Below are 12591 nucleotides of genomic sequence, written 5' to 3'. Positions count from 1 at the left end.
TTTGCAGCTTTTTAAAGTCAGAATTTCCTAAATATACAACTAACCATTAACCAGACCCCTCTGGAAACTGAATGAGTTGCTGAAACTGTTTTATTAAATATTTGTACACTATGCAGAAAATGCGACTTGGCTTCCTGTGTCTTTCCTAGGGTAGATTAATATATTACTTTGTCAACAGTGTTAGAATTTCCGGAGTTACGTTTAATTGCTACAAGCACAACATTCTATATGATGGAGAATAATGTAAATATTGACAATAATTTAGGTGCCTACATGCTAGTAATACATAAGCACATCCAAGACACCACATCAAAAAATAAAAATAAAAATGTATTCTATTAAACAACTTCTAACAGCAGTGTAAAATGTGCTGCTATGTATAGATGGTTGTACGGACAGATCTAGCCACTTCAACAAACACTATGGTGACTGAAGATAGAAAATAAAAAAAAACTGTCAATAGTGTTTCCAATTTAAAAGCAAAAGGGTTAAGTTCTGTACATTTACTGTGACCCACAGCAACCAATCAGCTTTCATCTGTCTAGTACAAGTTAGACAGTAAAAACAGTCAGGAGCGCCATCAGGGAGGGTACGGCCGGTATGGCTGTGAGAGGGCCGGTCAGACTAGAGGGTTCGACCAGATCCCTCCTTCTGTCAGGGCCAACCTGGTCTGTCTGGACCCCTTAGCCCAGCTGCCTGTGATTGCAGCGGCTCCCAGGCAGTAATAACCTGGGAGTGCAGCGCGGTGACATCACTGCATGGCTCGCTCTCAGTCTATCAGGGTCTGGGTGCCACCGCATCGCAGAGACAAGGTAAGTGAACTAGAGCGATTATATGGGGAAGGGAAGGCCCAGAGCATGCTGGGGCGTTTAGGGTTATGAGGGATAGAGGGGAGAAAAGGGAGGCATGTACTGTGATGGGGCGTATGTAATTGATGAGGGGAGGGGTGGAGCATGTATGGCAAAGAGGGAGGGGAGAGTGGCTGCCAGATTAATTAGTACTGGGCCCCATAGTTTCTGATGGCAGCCCTGAAAGCAATTAACTGACTGGTTGATGTAGTTCAGTGCACACTTTGCACCTAAATGCAATGCTAGTATATGAGTCCTAATGTTTATTAGAAGCGAATAAACAGACATGCTGCATACTATTATATACATTGAAAAATAAAATACAAGAGATCGCAAATATAGATGGAAAAATATAACACAATCTGTCAGAACAGCAGATATTTAAGACAATCTCAAGATTGGTGATCTTGAGAAGATATTTTTTTCTTAACAGTAGACTTATCAGTAACGCCTTTGAAGGATACTAGACAGCCTTTCCACAAAATAGCTAATCACAGAATAGATTGCACTTATCTGCATAGCAAATGCACATCTCAATGTAAATATAATTTTACATATACCTTTGTGAATGTTATGGTCAACTCTAAATAAGGAGGTTTGGTTTTTTTGGCCAAGTTGCCATTCAAGCATACACATTACCTTCACAGCTACAAAGGAAAGAATCTGTTGCTTGTCCCATGTGAATGGGTCAGGGTGCAATTTGTCACAAATTAATGTTACCAAACAGGAGGAGATCATGTGGTTTAGTGCACAGGCCAAGCTGCAGTCTCTTACCACTCTGCTTGGTTCCATCAGTGCATCCTGAGGAGGACTGTACAGAGGGAGCTAGTAAGTTCTTTGGACATCATGTGACAAAACAGGGATTCATTTTAGCCCCCCATGAATGCACCTCATTTCCAACAAAGTATGGACTTTGGTTAGGAGAACTTTTTCCTTGTTTGTCCCCAGATTCAAGGATAGACTGGAACCAGGCATGGATTTCCCTTCCAGGTTTCAAATAATATGTATTCATATATGATGTGTTTAAACTGTGTCCATGCTTGTACTAATACTATACCTGTAAGAGAGCCATGGCCACACTGGCTAAGACCAATCTGATCAAGATAAAGACATGCATAGGCAGCTCCATAGGTGTGCCAAATACAAGGGGGGGGGGGGGGGGATTTGCGCTCTACTCCAATGTTGCAAGAACTGCATAAACAAAGGGTATCCCTCCCTCAATAAAACAATTAGTTAATAGGGGTTATGCGCTCATTGGCTGACGTTACAGTCTTAGCTTGATTATGCTACATTGATTAATGTCTCCAATCAGTTATTGTATATAAATTTTGATCTTACCTATCCTGGCAATTAATACATATTCATTAATTGCTATTGTATCCTGGCTCCTAATAATTGAGACCTTAGTGGTTTAATTCTGTTTAATAATTAACGGTACCAATAACATAAAATATTCAATAAAATGCAATAGCAAATTTAGAATAAATGTGTAGCATCTACACCTGTGTCAAAAAATAAAACAATTGCACATACTGAGTGCCTCACACAGAGTATATAAATTTACATAAAACCTTCCATTAAGAAATTAATACATTTTATCATCTCACCCTACAACGTGTCCACTCGACCCTATTCCCTCCCAACTTCTCCGCTCCCTCTCTTCCACTAATTTGCTCATTCAGCCTCCAGTACCACCTCTATGCTGATGACACTCAAATCTATATCTCTTCCCCTGACCTCTCTCCTATCTCGTGTAACCAACTTTCTTTCTGCTATAGCCACATGGATGTCCCAACGCTACCTAAAGCTTAACATGTCCAAAAGAGAGCTTACTATCTTACTTCCTGCCAGAGTCACCACTTGCCCTTAAATCTCCCTCACTGTTAAAAACACCACAATTTCTTCAGTCAACTAAGCCCGCTACCTTAGTGTCACACTTTACTCCACCCTCTACTTTATTCCTTACATCCAGACTCTCTCCCGGTCCTGTCGACTCCATCTTAACATTGCCAGAATACATCCTTTTCTTACTCATCAAGCTACCAAAACGCTTATCCATTCTGTCATCATCTCCCGTCTTGACTTTTGCAACCTCCTGCTATCTGGCATTCCTGACACCCATATATCCACATTTCAATCCAACCTAAATGCTGCTGCAAGACTGATCTTCCTCTCTCACGGCTCCACATCTGCTGCACCACTTTGCAAATCCCTACACTGGCTCCCTGTGTCCTCCAAAATCAAATTCAAATTACTCACCCTTACCTACAAAGCCCTAAACAACACTCCCTGCATACATCTCACATCTCATATCAAAATACTCTCCCTCCTGTCCTCTTAGATCTACCTCTGACCTGCGTCTTGTCTTGCCTCCGATAACCACCTCTCACTCCCGCCTACAAGACTTCTCCCGTGCTGCTCCCCACTTCCCTACCACGCTCAATCAGACTTTCCCACAGCCTTCAAACCTTTAGATCCTCTTTGAAAACCCATCTCTTTTTTTTTTTTCTTCAAGAGGTGACCTAACACTATTCACATTAATGCACTCACGACTATCCCAATCTCCACTCTGAGCCACACTTGCCCCTCTTGTTTCAGCTGTGCCCTCTTCCCTTTAGAATGTAAGTTCCCTAATGAGCAAGGTCCTCAATACCCTTTGTTTTCATGCCTCCATTCATTTTATCTGCCTTGTCTGTTCTTGTTTTATGTATGTCCATGTCTTCCCTAATGTACGGTGCTTTGGAGCACTGTGGCGCCTTACAAATCTACGATAATAATAAATAATAATAATAATAATAATAATCTATGGTCCTCAACGTCTCCTGTTTCTTTGAGCATCTTTGAAAGGGCTTGAACAGCACATCTTGAAATCCCAGTCTGCCTTGAAATGTTTGAATGTGAGAAACCTTGCTGATGCAGTATAACTACCTTGTGTCTTGTTGCTGTGCTCAGTCTTGCCATGGTGTGACCTGTGACATGAAACGGTCTTTCACAACCTCACCGTTGCAGCAGAGTTTGGCTGTTCCTCATCCAGTTTTAAGCCTCCTACATAACGGTTTCTGTTTCAGTTAATGACTGTTTCATCCTACATATGTAAATTATGATCATTATCACCTGTTAGGTTTATGATTAACCAATCATACCAGACTAAAATCCTACAAAATCCCTGACTTTGTGTGAACATACATAGAAGAATTGATGCCGTTTTGTATGCAAAGGGTAGTCAAGCCAAATATTGATTGGCTTTAAATTTCTCTTCTGTTCATTCACTTTGATTTTGTTAGTTGATAAAAAAATAAACTATTAACACTTATGTTTTTGATACTTTGCAGCATTTATCCACACCTACCAAAAACGTTGCACAGTACTGTGTGTGTATACATATTATCCATACACAAATATCCATATACACACACACATATAAATGCATACACTTTCATTAAAATGTTACTTCATTGCAAAATATTAGAGGGTTTTAAATGGAATGGCATTTTTTATTGAGCAGTTCAAGTATACACAATGTACCTGTTGAAAACAAATCCCAATGAAAGAGAATCCCAGAACTAAAAAGATGTTTTGTTCATGTACACTCAAAATAAAACTGGTAAACACAGCTGCTGTGTATTACATCAAGGCTATTAAGTACTGGCGAAGCAGGGTTGAAAAGGTTGGCAGTATTCACAGGATGTCAGATAGGGTTCACTGTAAAGGGAACAACAGTTGCATCTAAGTGTGTCCAACATCAATGCAGTCATGGCTAAAAGTGGATTCCCACAATAACTGGGGTAAAGTACAGTATTCAATATCTTGTGCGTCAAGCATGATTTGCAAAATCTGCCAAAATGTGGCAATAAAGGATTGATTTCCTTCTATATTTTCCTTAACACCCTCAGTAACAAGGGGAAAGAGGGTAAGGTAAGCTAGGCTGAAATACCATTTCTGGGACGTCATCTACTGCCAGTAGACCTCCGAGGTTCAATGAAAAATATTTCTTCCAGTTTGTTGTGGAGGTAAACAGATTGGTTTTACTCAAACGCTTTTGTTGAATACCAGAGTTGAGCAGTCTTCAATGCTTCGCATACTTCAAGTTCTCTGCAGTTGGAACAGATTTTCTTTTATTAGGCTTTCCAAAGGCCCTAGAAGTCCCTACTGTGGACTCCCCATTCTTACATTGATTTGCATTATAAGGAAGTTCAGTGCTTGAATTAAACTATGCTTATTTCACCCCCCGTTATGCCGGCTGTTATCAGCCCCACTACAACATGAGGTACCTCATATAGAAGAATTCTTGTTTCTGGAAAGCACGTAGAAGAATGTGCCGAAAAAATATTTTTGAAGGCTTCAATCTCAGTCATTACTTTCATGAAGATCCTTTGAGCTGAAGACTGAATGGGAGACTTGCGAACTAGAAAATGTCACGATTGCGCTCTACTGCTATTTCTCTCCTTAGATACTTCTGATGTTCATGCTTCCTGACCAAGACGACTTTTGAAATCCTGAGTTTCTGGCACCCAGTTACCAGTATGTAACCCCCCAAGTCACAGTGCTATACGTGTGCAATAGCGAGTCCTTGACATCCTGCTACAAATAGTTCTTCTTTTCTGGCATTATATTTCTTGCATCTGCTGCATCTATAAAGTAGTATCCAATTGTGGCCTTAATTACTCGCCTTCAAACAGAAAACCAGAGTCTATTTAGAGGAGGAGTTCTTTGACCATGTGACTCTTCTGAACATATTTCACAGAAGTGCTTTTCCGTCTACACAGCTCAAGCCTGTATTTGGCTGAAAATTGCCCAGAGGCTCCTCATGTTCGTTTTAAAAGACACATATTAGTTTCTAGGTCTTCTACATTTTGAAACTTCTTCAAAAATGGACCTGCTCTTCACAGCTTTGCTAACAAACAGCTTCTCTGGGTTGTCATTATTTTTATGTATGAGGTTATGTCCTGTGAACAGGCAAGACTTTTACTTCTTCCTTCCAGTCCTCTAAACATCTTGTGGTATATTTACTAAACTGCAGGTTTGAAAAAGTGGAGATGTTGCCTATAGCAACTAATCAGATTCTAGTTATTTATTTACTACATTCGACAAAATGACAGCTAGAATCTGATTGCTATAGGCAACATCTCCACATGCAGTTTAGTAAATATACCACTTCCGTGTACTCACACACACACACAACAAAAGTTGTCTCCTCTTTGACCACATGTACAGTGCAAGCATGGCAAAGTGGTTTCTTATATGAATCTCCTAGATTTCTTTTGTACCAATGCCTTGTTTTCTACCTACCAATATGAACAGCATTGGGCTTCAATACATCATTATCACCACCATTTATTTATATAGCGCCACTGATTCGGCAGCACTGTACAGAGAACTCACTCACATCAGTCCCTGCCCCATTGGAGCTTACAGTCTAAATTCCCTAATTTAGACACACAGACAGACAGAGAGAGACTAGGGTCAATTTTGATAGCAGCCAATTAACCTACTACTATGTTTTTTTTGGAGTGTGGGAGGAAACTGGAGCACCCGGATAAAACCCACGCAAACACAGGGAGAACATACAAACTCCACACAGATAAGGCCATGGTCGGGAATTGAACTCAAGACCCCAGTGCTGTGAGACAGAAGTGCTAACCACTTAGCCACCGTGTCTCCTTGTGTCCCTGAAAAAGCTTACCCTTCCAGTTCAGCCCTGGGGCACGTATTGGGCCAGTGGTGGTTCCTAGCTCATATGAGAGCAGGGAGGAAATAACCAATTACAAAACTATCCTGAATCACCACAGATGATTCATCTCATTCCAGTGATGTAACCTGGCAGGAGTCACAAACCCACAAGAATGAGAGAGAGTGACACACACTACCTGCTGATAGACATCCACACTCTGAGGCCTGGTCTTCTCATGTCAGCTGAGGATAAATCCTACTAGATTTCTGTCCTGCTTGTCTGGGTATCCATAGGTAAGGACTGCCTTTCCATTGTAAATGTTATATAACCTATGGCACAGGATCTAGTCATTTGCTGTAGGGAGTTCTATGATGCACAATGGAACTATTAGGTAGACAAACATCCAGTTATTATTATTATTATTATCGTTTATTTGTAAGGCGCCACAAGGTTTCCGCAGCGCCGTACACAGCACAAACAGTACACTATACAGGGTAAAACAATACAGAACAATAAACACAAAGTTCCAGAACTTCAGAAACTCCAGGCAGGCAATACTGTAAATTTGGAGCGGAAGAACAGGTGTGGAGACAGGAGGGGAGAGGGGCCCTACTCATACGAGCTTACATCCTAAGGGAGGGTAAACAAAATAAGGTACAAGAGGGAGCCAGTGAAGCAAAGGGGAGAGTAAAAAGGAGCCAGGGGAGAAACAGAAGAGGTGAGAGGTTAAGTGGATGGTTGGTAGGCCTTAAGGAACAGGTGAGTTTTAAGTGCCCGCTTGAAGGAGCACAGATTGGGTGAGAGACAGATGGAGCGAGGGAGGTCGTTCCAGTGAAGGGGGGCAGCTCGGGAGAAGTCTTGTATTCTAGAGTGGGAAGAGGTGATCAGAGTGGAGGAGAGGCGGCGATCATTGGCCGAGCGCAGGGAGCGGGCGGGAGTGTGAATGGAGAGGAGGTTAGAGATATAAGGGGCAGTAGACTGGGAGAGAGCCTTGTAAGTGGTGGTGAGGAGTTTGAAAAGGATTCTGTAGGGGAAGGGGAAGTTAATTTATGTAGGGTATAAGAAGGCTCCATTTAAGTTACACAAGACAATGAATAGCAAGCAACATGCTAACTGTAAGCAGCTAGGCAGTGGCACAGCTGTAGGGAAGAATGACCCTGGATGGACATCTTTAGTACTCTGCACATTGACATACTGGATTCTGTGGTTTGTGAATACCTTATTTTAATGCTAGGTAACTTATTTATAAGGACTACCCATTGGCTGCTAAAGCTTTTAGTGGCTACTCTCAGTCATCTTATCACGACAATTCTGTTCAGCTGAACAAGATTACAGTTTTATTCTAGAAGCATGCTGGAATTTAGCAGGAATCTCAAGGACACCCTGCAGCAATAGAAGCCTTGTATACTTTAATGAAAGCTATATTTTCATCAGTACTTCTCGGGTAAAAAAAATAGGTTTAGGAAGACAGTTTAAGGCAGAAAAGATTATACTATTTGATATATAGCCTGTGAATTCTTTACAAATAAAAAAGCATTGTCTTAGACAAATCTGGCTATAAATTCATAGAAATAAAAATAAATAGAGTCCGATAGTAGATTATAACAATGCAACTGATGTTTAAACACGATTCAGGAGGAGACAGATGGATGTTTTAGGCACATTTGCTTTACGTTGCTGATAATGAAACACAATTTAGGTTTCAAACTCTGAAGTACTTGATGGAGACACTTGGGCCTGGCTATACTAAAGGCCAAACTGCAAGTTAAAAGGCTGAAAACCATAGTTCAACAAACCACCACTATGTAAATCACCAACTTGATTTTTAACATGATCAAAATACAAACAGACAGGTTAACTAAGCTGCTGTTTGACAAAACGCTGTGAAAACTGCCAGAACAAAAGAGGTGGTTGTGAGAGATGAGATATAGCTGAAACATGCTGAAATATATGGCCATTCAGAAGATAAGTGGAAGCACCATCTACATATACATTATGGATGCAATCATTACTTATTAATGGGCCAAATAAGTTATTAAAATTTATCAAAATAAGTTTATAATTAACTTATGGGGCAAATTAAATTTTTCATTATATTAAGGGTGCAATATTATTGTATTATATTATGGGGAAATTAATATTACCAGATGCCTTTCCATTGTGGATCAACTTTTAATTCATGGTCCTTTCTGAACGCAGACATGTAGAGTAAAGTGGTTTTTGGGGACACAGTTTCAAATGAAATGCAATTTTTAAAAGCACTTAAATTGTCACAGAAAATCCCCATTGGAAATGAGGATTTACTGCTTTGCAAAAATTAGAACGTGAATGCTCATTTCATAAGACTGCATAAGTAGATTTTCTGTGTGCTTCTATTTTAAGCAAATATAAATTCATTGGTATGCATTCATAGGTGGTGCTCAGATGGATGGATCCATTTGTGGACTGCTTTTCCTCCATGTGCAGAGGGACATAGTAAACCTTATGTAAACATGTCTGGACAATTTCCATAAGCTAAGTAGCAAATGTGCCTAAAATCACTAATGATGAACAACCTTTGGAAATAATTTCCATTAAGGTAATTTGATGCATATCTTCCCTGGTTTCCTTAAAAGATCCTGCTGACTCCTGACTTATTTTTACAATATTTTGTACACATTCACCTAAAAGATCTAATTCAAGTCTACAGTGTGAGGAAAATAACACTTTTAAAGCAAAAAACAAACAAAAAAAGACTTCCAGTAAAAAAATTGAGTACAAATATACAACAGACTTATGGGAATCCTCTATATCCAGTTTAATATTGCATCAGCCAGAAGAACCCCTTTTCTGGTAGGCATATCAGGGCAGACTAATATCTCATACTGTCTTGCAGGCTATTGCTACATAAGTTACACATTCCTGTATTGCCCTTTAATGCTAGCCTTCAGTTTTGATGTAAAATGATAAAGAACAATGAAATAATAATAACAATAACAATAACAATAATAATAATATACACAAGTATGTTGTATTTAAAGGCAAAAAGAAGGTGACGTGTATACAAACACCTGCACAGGAAAAGTCAAGCTTAGACGAGCTACAATTACGGCCATCTAGCTTCAAGAAACAAATGTGGCTTGTCCAGCACACAAGGACCCTGATGTGTGGGACATTGTGCTGAAGTGTGCAGACAGAAATGCAGACTGCTAGATTACTACTGACATTTACTCCAGGGAGTGCTTATCCCACAGTTCAAACACATAAATCCTTATTGGTTGTCAAGCCCTATAGCTGCACAGCAAGGAGTGCAGGCCATATGTAAATAAATAAAATAATGTCCCCACCCTATTTAGCATTAACTAACTATGGTTGAGTAGCCATTACACGTTCTGTAATGGTACGTCCTTACCTTAGGATCTCTTCCGGTAGGGGGTGAGGGTGACCCAAGGTGCAGTAACAGTAAAGTTACCCCCCATTGTATAGTTCATAAAAAAATGTTATAGCTAAACAAAGTGTATGAAAAATATGTTGGGTACAGGATGACATTATCTTGCTTGCAGACCAAAAACACTGCAGCTGAAACTATTGCTTCATAATACAATATCTTCTCCAGACACCTCAGCATCAAACATCTGGAGTCCTCCCTATCCACCACCTTCACTCTAGAGATTAGATTTAGCTATAAAAAAAAAAAGTTAAATAAAAAAAACCCTCTGCAACAGAACAGTATTTTTCTGCTAGCATACAATATTAATGGCAATTATTTACCAATGTATCTTAAATCAGTCCTAAAATGTCTGACAAGTAGTCAGATTTTATGTTGATTTATGCTTGTTACTGGAATTCCCTAACAAAGCACATATTTTAAATCACAGATAATGAACATAATGCAATAGATTGAAGCTATAGAATGCATTTTACATGTAGCCCATCTCCATGGTAAACCATTGCTGGAGTTGTACAAGTCACGTAGTCATGAGGTATCAAAGGGTCTTGGCCACACCCCTTTGGTGGGCCGAGTACTACTCCTAAATTTGAGCATCATGAGTTTTACAGATGTGCTGCCTTGGAAATCCAGTTGTTGCAACCACTAAGCCAATAATCAGTACAGCCATGACAACACATAGGCACAATCTAATGGAAAAATGAACATTTAAAAAAAAACAAAAAACACAAACCACCTCTTCATATAAAGTACTGGCATTTTATATTCAGCCAGATGTGACATGTTCTTTGGCACATTTATTTCAGAAATTAATATTCAACATTGAATACCAAAATACCACGATTAAATAGTTCAGAAAAGAAGGAGAGAATCTATTGAAACATTATGTGTAACAAAATACTAAGTGATGGATATGTGTGAAATACAGCATAGTATTACTGTATTTAAAGAGAAAAAATTAAATTGCAAAAAGCAATTCCAATAATAAAATAAAAATAAATTTCAGACTGGCAACAGTTCAACCATCACACTACCCTCCTACAGAAACACAAGACATTCTAAAGGTATACGCGATTAAAGATTAAAAAGAAAATGAAGACATCCTGGTCATTAACAAAATAGTGAAGACTTTGTATAAATCAGTGTAAAAGTAAACAAAGTAGCGGAAACAGCTTGTTTGGAGAGGGCTTCTGGAGTAAGGCTGATTGTGGAAGCCTCTGCCACGTATATATCTATACAGCCCCCTCCCCCAGCTGGGGAATGTCATTCTGCACATAGACCCCCAGAGCCCTTCTATATTCCACAGAAAATCGCTCATTTCCAGCATTGCTGCCTTCTCGCACATCACGTCTCCATTTACAATAGGTCTACGGTTTATATCCCAATCTCTACAAACTGCCAAGAGGGAAACGTAATGATCAGACTAGAAGTTTCTATCAGACTTGACTGCTGCTGCTGCTACTGTTCAGAATAAAAGGAATACAGCCCATGTTGGCATTGTATTACATTAACACACACACTAGATGGGTAAGTGCTTGGCAAGACGGGGAAACCAATAAGAGACAACTACAGCATTGCACAGTAACCATCTCCTGCAGAGGACTACAATGAATCAGCCGGCATTGCTCTGCCACACCAGCCAACAACATCCCAGTGTGATTAAGGAGTAAAGTAGAGTTTACTAAAATGCACATCTGGATTAGTCTGCTGATAACCAGAGATCATTACAGTCTGGTTAGTCAGAGGTGATTAAACACTAGAAATACACTTCAGTCAGTTCAATAGGTGACAGAAGCAGAAAGAGATTATTTAGCTACTTTGTACAACATCTCACATCTACTTATCCAATGGCCAAAGCGGTCACCAACAGCAGAAGAACTCAATACTTAAAGGCTAATGGTTTTGTAAAGTTGCCCAGGTCCAACAAGAGTTGTCATGACACTAAAACATGCAATCAGTGTCCATACATTTCTCTTACCAAATACAATACGAGAATTACGTATGATCATATAATTTCCACCCAAATATGGAGAACATACATTGCAGAGATGTAAGGTTTTGATTTATGCTTTCAATGCAAAGCATGGGATAATAATGCATAGGAGGAATGGTCTGTAAGTAACGGCAGAGCCGGGAGTGAAAGTTTAGTGATCTGCATGGGTGAGTGTGTGAGTGAGTGTCCCACAGGCAGTGACTGCTCTCACCTCTTGTCACTTCTGTAAATCAGGATGAGCTCAGTGCTGCGCCACTCTCCTCTTCTGTCCGTGCCCAGTCCCACCAGAGTGTCAGCCCAAGGCTCCGGCCCGTATTTTATACAGCGCTGTCCCCTCCACCCCCCTCTACAAGCTGCTCTTCCAGCCCCCCAGTCTGTCCTACGTGAGACTCCTCACACTGGCCCGGACAACCAACGCAGGCGCAATCCAGGAGGCTACTACGCATGCGCCAAAAACTTCTGCTCCCGAAATGTTCCGGGTATGTGCGAAGTCACTCGGCTCTTACACGTCTGGTCTGTGCAACAAAATCATAACTGGTTGTCTTTTGATTAATATTGCGCACTTCGTTAGTGTCTACAAAGTATGTAACCGCCAAGCACTCAGTCTTCACTAGTAAAGTCTACTAGTAGTAATATTAACATAGTATCAGGG

The 12591-nt window shown here is 40.1% G+C and overlaps 1 protein-coding gene across 4 annotated transcripts in view; it reads right to left on the bottom strand.

The window, feature by feature from the left end:
* The window catches only part of P4HA1 (prolyl 4-hydroxylase subunit alpha 1), a 42599-nt gene extending 30246 nt beyond the window's left edge, over window positions 1-12353 (bottom strand). For 2 of the 4 annotated variants that reach the window (XM_075216574.1, XM_075216573.1), the window contains exon 1: window positions 12151-12352. The gene's annotated coding sequence lies outside the window, so the exon portion shown is untranslated. Of the gene's footprint in view, window positions 1-12150 lie in introns of all 4 variants that reach the window. The other 2 variants (XM_075216575.1, XM_075216572.1) reach the window with 2 other exon arrangements.
* Between the last annotated feature and the right edge of the window lie 238 nt (window positions 12354-12591).

The sequence above is a fragment of the Mixophyes fleayi genome, chromosome 6, assembly GCF_038048845.1.
Source record: "Mixophyes fleayi isolate aMixFle1 chromosome 6, aMixFle1.hap1, whole genome shotgun sequence".
Classification (NCBI taxonomy): Eukaryota; Metazoa; Chordata; class Amphibia; order Anura; family Limnodynastidae; genus Mixophyes; species Mixophyes fleayi.
The sequence above is the reverse complement of the archived record's forward strand: the minus strand, read 5'-3'. Positions and strand labels throughout refer to the sequence as shown.